This window comes from Pleuronectes platessa, chromosome 8 (assembly GCF_947347685.1).
Source record: "Pleuronectes platessa chromosome 8, fPlePla1.1, whole genome shotgun sequence".
Taxonomy (NCBI): Eukaryota; Metazoa; Chordata; class Actinopteri; order Pleuronectiformes; family Pleuronectidae; genus Pleuronectes; species Pleuronectes platessa.
In genome coordinates, this window is record NC_070633.1 from 27,803,370 (window position 1) to 27,809,369 (window position 6,000).

General features: G+C 44.6%; 1 protein-coding gene across 1 annotated transcript in view; it reads right to left on the bottom strand.

Moving 5' to 3' along the window:
* htr4 (5-hydroxytryptamine receptor 4) overlaps positions 1-4,950 on the bottom strand; it is a 69,157-nt gene extending 64,207 nt beyond the window's left edge. Inside the window, exon 1 of the mRNA XM_053429524.1 lies at positions 4,765-4,950. The gene's annotated coding sequence lies outside the window, so the exon portion shown is untranslated. The remainder of the gene's footprint in view (positions 1-4,764) is intronic.
* Between the last annotated feature and the right edge of the window lie 1,050 nt (positions 4,951-6,000).

The window sequence follows — 6,000 nt, forward strand, 5'->3', positions numbered from 1 at the left end:
AGCTGAGACTGACACGTGATTGGTCGACCTTGACACCACAGCTCCACGATCACTACAGCACGATCTCTGGCACCAGAATTACATGAATAATAATTTAAAGAGATATCTGGGCTTCATTTTTAAGATAGTGGGAGGAAAAGGAGACACAGCGTCCGTCTCTATTTACAGTCTGTGGTTTATTCACTGTTATTACAACAGCAGAAGGTAACGAGCGTCTTTTATTTTCTAATTTGATATTCATCCATAACACTTTATATTTGGCCTCGCGTGTATGTGGGTGTGTGACAGATGCAGCTACTGACCCAAACTGCTGGAGTGTTACATAAGCTCAATTAGATCACTCTGCACAGTCTGTGTGGGGGGGAGAGAGAGAGAGAGAGAGAGAGAGAGAGAGAGAGAGAGAGAGAGAGAGAGAGAGGGAGGCTCATTGTGATGTGCAAATAATTCTACTTTTCACTTTATTTATTACGTCAGTAAACATTTTCCTGAAGAGTTTATGTCTCAATCTCTAGTTTCAAGTCTTCGATACAGCTGATGTTCATTCCGGCTTCAAAACAGCAGCTCACAAACTGACTAGTGATGAAACAGTGCGTGAATATTTACTCTGATTGAATTGTTAACATCAATTCTGTATCTTTTTTTGGCACATATTTTGAGGCAACGTCCAAACACATTTTCAATCTGGAATCCAACTGAATCTGGCATTTCCATTGTTTTTAGGGCAGGATTCAAAATGGGAAAGGCTTCAGTGCCGGAGCCGAGATTAAAACAAAAACTGCAAAGTGGCAGTAACCATGGATCAAACTGACATATTTGTATTGTGCATCGACTCAGAGAGATTCCTGAATCAGCACATTTCTTTGACCATCATGAAAAGCATTAATTTAGCTGCTACACAACCGCAGCTCCCACGCTGACAGAAGCTGACACGAGGGAGGGAAACACATCTCTGGTGTCTGATGCACACAAACACACACTGCCTCCGCCCAGAGAGAACCTAATGACGTGTCAGACTGAATAATGAACGGTAATTAAGACAAGCAAACGGGCCACATCCAAACACACGATGTCAGCGCTTTGTAATTGGTCCTTAAACCCACTCGATCGTTCCATATCCGTGCGTGACAAAGTGAAACTAATGGATGAAGCGGAGGAAACAAAATGACGCTGACGTCTTTACGTTTCCCTGCAAGATGGAAACGACACACTGCTGCTTTAATGGACTACACTCTGCTCAATAACTAAATAAGCTTAATATTTGCATATATGTTTAATTAACTTGTATAGGACATATTGTTATGAGTTTTCTCCTGACACAATTGTCACTAGATTTTGTGGAGAGTGGGGAATGACCTCAGAATTAATTCAACCTGTTGGAATCGAGGGGAGGGGGGGGGGGGGGGGGGGGGGGGGGGTGGGGGGGGGGGGGCTGCACGTGCACAGGTATTGGGAGTGACATGAAAAGATTCTTGGATCCGCCCCTTCATCCAGACCCACACCAGAATGTGATTGGTTCTTTATTTGCCCATGTTCCATCCTTCCACTCAGTAGCCATCAGAATGTCCATCACTGGATAATGTTCTGAGCCATGTTTCAACAAACTCATCAATAACAGAATCATTTCATTTCACACATGTATTGATTCTTTACATACAAACACAGGAAGTGGCTCTAAATGCAGCTCACACTCGCACATTGAACCACGTGATGTTAAAGAGGACAAACTGCACACGAGTGTAAAAAGCACATCACACTAAAGATATAAAGAGAGACGGAGATAAACACCATCCCCCCAAAAAAAACAACAGCGCTCTCACAAGACATATTACTCATAATCAGCCAACCCACGGGTTTGAGAAGCTTTCAGCTGATTTCTCCTCAGTGTTGTGTTGTGTTGATCTGATCCTCTGAAAGAAAACGACTTTCTATAGGACACAAGTTCCAACGGCCCGATGAAACGCTGCCGGCTCAGCAGGAGACGACGGGGGGTCGGGGGAGTAAACAAGTGAGATGAGCAGCCTGCAAACTAAGAGACCGGCACATTGTTTTTCTGCCTCGCTCGAAAAAACACCTACAAACTAGTCTTTCAACAGGGGATAGGACCTGATGGAGAAGTAAGAGCTTGAGAAGTTTGTAAAGTAAACGTTGTTTGATGAGTTAAACACATGACAGCCATTTAAAGTGAAGCCAGAGTGTCTTCATTGCCCCCTGGTGGCTGGCTGAAGTATAGACCATAAACCCTGCTTCCTCTATGTTAACAAAGGGGACAATGACCAAAACTAAAAAGTTGAAATCCTTGTCATGTAACTTTTTCACAAAGATGGATTCAGTCATTTTGTCCTTTCCTTGTAAGTTTTGTAACAATTTGTCATTTGATTGTAAAAACAGGGATAAACATCATGATTGACACCTGAGACTAACATTAAATGACGTCATCACATAGGGCAGCGTTAGTATCTGGTATATTTTGGAGTCATTTCTGGATAATTTGATGAAGTAGAGACACGTGTTCCAATTTTATAAACCGTCTATGATTTATCGTCTACATTCTGCCCTCTAGTGGACAAAAACACACTCAATGCAAACCAAATAAGTAACTGGCTGGAAATTTAAATGATTTTCATCATCAACAACTGATCAATTATGATAAACGTCTGCCAATCAACTAATCTGTTTGTCCACAACAGATCTAAAGCTTAAATTTAGACACAGAAAATGAATCCCAGTGCAAACACAGCCAGCCTGGCACAAGCATTCAGACAACCATGAATCATTTCGTGGTTTAGTCACTGGTTTCACTGGCAGTCCGACGGTACACAGACATTCCAAAAACATGCAACAACACATCTCGACTTTCTACAGGAAATCAAAGCTACAAAAAGTCGATAAAATCACGAGTGCATCTGGAGGAGAGCGTCTCTGGTGTTATCGTGTGGGCGAAGAGATTCGCATCCACAACTCGATTCAAGAAACTGTGGCGAGCAGCTGCTGCGGCGGCACAAACTGCTTCTAATGCATCCCATCTAAAAGAGGGTATCTTGTTCTCCAGATGCCCCTGCGTGCACCGAGTGTACTGTTCCATTGCATATGTGGGGTGTGTGTGTGTGTGTGTGCTTGTGTATCTGTGTGCACGAGTTACATAAGCTGAGAGAGAGAAACTTTTTTAACTGATTTCATCCATTTTGAAAGAGGAAAGGCTTCAAATTGAAAACCCTGACACCCACACTGATGTTTAACTTGCACCCACAGTGATTTGCATTGACTGTTCAATTTCTAGTCTATAATCTGGCGGCGCTCCAGGCCCGTCTCCCATGCTCCTTCAGCTGCAGGCTCTGGTGGGCGAGCAGGAGAGTGTGTGTGTGTGTGTGTGTGTGTGTGTGAGCTGTAAATGATACAAGCCTCTGATCATCATATCAGTCCAACATGACAACACACTGTACCTGCACCTTTGAGCCGGGCAGGTTGTTTCCCCGCAGGTCTGATGCATACGTATTACACAACCCTGTGTAAGTGCTTGGTAAGATAAGTCGAGGGCAAAAGGGTTTCAGGTACAAGGGACGGCATTTTAAACCTGGTCTTTGGCAAGCTGTCAGTCACTGAGCGTCACGGAACAAACTGCAAGTGTCTGTGATGTTGTGCAGCATTTACACATTTTGTGTGTGTACAGTAGACCACATGGGGACCAGAGCTCAACCCTAATGAGGCTAAACGTCATTTCTGAGATCCTGGTTAAGATTCGGGGGAAAGACCCGAACTGTGGTTAGGTACGTTTGATTTATTTAAACCTGAGCATTCAACCAAATCTAAAATGTGGCCGACAGATACCCGCTGAGAATTTCACAACTTCCTTCCTCAAAAACAAATTAGTAAAAAAAGACCTAAATCTTTTCTGCCGTTTACCCTCAGAGACCCAAACTGTTTCGGTTCCAGTGGGCTCCAGCTACATTTGTCATGCACCTCTATGGAAACAACACAACTAGGACGTTGCGAGTCATGTTGTAAAAGAAGGCGTTGTCAGGTGCTTTGGTTAGAAGGGATTCAAATTCAGAGACAAGCAGGTGCAGCAGAGCAACAAACTACACATCAAGAAGGCAAATTGATTAAATGACAATAAAAGCTTCTAAGGCAGCAAACACAATGAGCTGCTGCATTAAAACCAACAACCCTCACACTAATCCAACACTTTTCAATCTGAATCTACTTTCCATCAGCAATTGACAGGATCCAGAGCAGCCTCCTGCTTCACATGTGACAGACGACTGATCAGGGATCTGCTCATCGATAGATAACTGATCAGCGGAAGGAGTCCGGGAATCACATGTATGGAAACAATCCGCTTTGTGACTCATCGATATGAAGCGTGATTTCTACACGTGGAGGTCAAACGACTCCAGGACACAGACACGGACTGAGCCGTCTGTTTTTATGCGTTCAACATCGAGAGGAAAAGCTAACTTTGTTGATTTACGCACAATATTACGCACCAAATATTCATTAGTGCACACAATGAGGTCTGGAAATGTACAACACGCATAATCCATTTACACCATCATCCATTGGGGGACTTCCAATGAGACTTTAAACACACATGTGCGCACCACAAAGTCCAAATCACAGGGATCAAGAGGTTGAGGTTCATTATGAGGAAGGTCACACTTCCTCCAGCAGGTGAGCGTGACCTTATCCCACAGAGGTCACCGTTACACTGGAGCGCCACGCGCACAGTGGCTGATTATCCGAGAGAATAAGAAGAGATTAACTCACCATTTCTCTGTGGAGACGCCGGCTCCTGAAAGCATGTCACGACTCTAAATCCCCCATGAGCCAAAAAAAATGAAAAACCACAAAGTGTGATTCAGTCCGAGCTCAACGCGACACTAATGACTGGAGATTAGAAAGGAGCAGTGCTGAGGCTGGAGCCGGTGGTCGAGTCCTCACCGGAGGAGGGGAACCGATGCGACCACGAGCGGCAGCGTGGAGAAGTGTCCGTGCGCAAAAGGCAGCGCGGAGCGGAGCGGCGCGGGGACAGGGCAGTGCGCGCCCGGAGCGTGGACACATGCACCGGGGACAGTCCGTGGAGAGAGAGGGGAGAGAGATCCTGGAGTGGGTGAGAGGAGGAGGAGGAGGAGGAGGAAGGAGGAGAAACCTCGTGGAGGAACCCGCGGAGGGTTCGTGGAGAGGTGAGGAGTCCCGGCGGATATTTGGAGAGACGGTGCCGGAGATGTGTCTCAGTGTGAACTCACAGCAGACATTGACCCGCTCTCTGCTCCGTAGTCCCTCCTCTTCAGCGAGGCAGCATCCCTCTCTCCCTCTCTCTCCCTCTCTTTCTGTCTCTCTCTCTCTCCCTCGTCATGGTCACTCCACATCTGGTTAATGATGATTCTCTTGTCTGAGAGTCTCCTGACAGCAGAGGAGACGTGTAGAGGTCACACGAGGGTCAGAGACTCACAGACAAGTTGTTTGTCTTTAAAAAGTTTTTTTTTTTTTTTAAATCTTTTTACCTGAAACTTCACATTGGCACAAACAAAGATTTGATTGACATGTTGTTGATATATCTATACAAACATGTCTTTGCGGTTTGATTAATGAAATCACTTCAGCCTGGCTTCTATGGTTTATAGAGCATGTGTTATATCAGCTATGTTGTAAATTGTATTCAGTCTATCGTTTTTTCTATACATTTTATCTATCTATTGTACTTTAATTTTTTTAACGAAGGTAAAACGTTTCCTGGATCTGCTCCCTGATCCAGATCCTCACCAAAATGAAATGAGTCCCTCCCCGACTCCCTGACTCCACATCCTCTCACCGACCTTCTCATTCATCCATCCGGTAGTTTTTGTCTTATCTTGCTAACAAATGTCAAGTCATGATCTTTCCTTGACCTTCAAAGTCTAAGCGTTTCCTGAACATATTTAATCAACATGAGTCAGGAATCTTCCGAATATGGTGTCCATCTTGTTTTCTATACGCACATCATCCACCTCAATCTCTTCCACT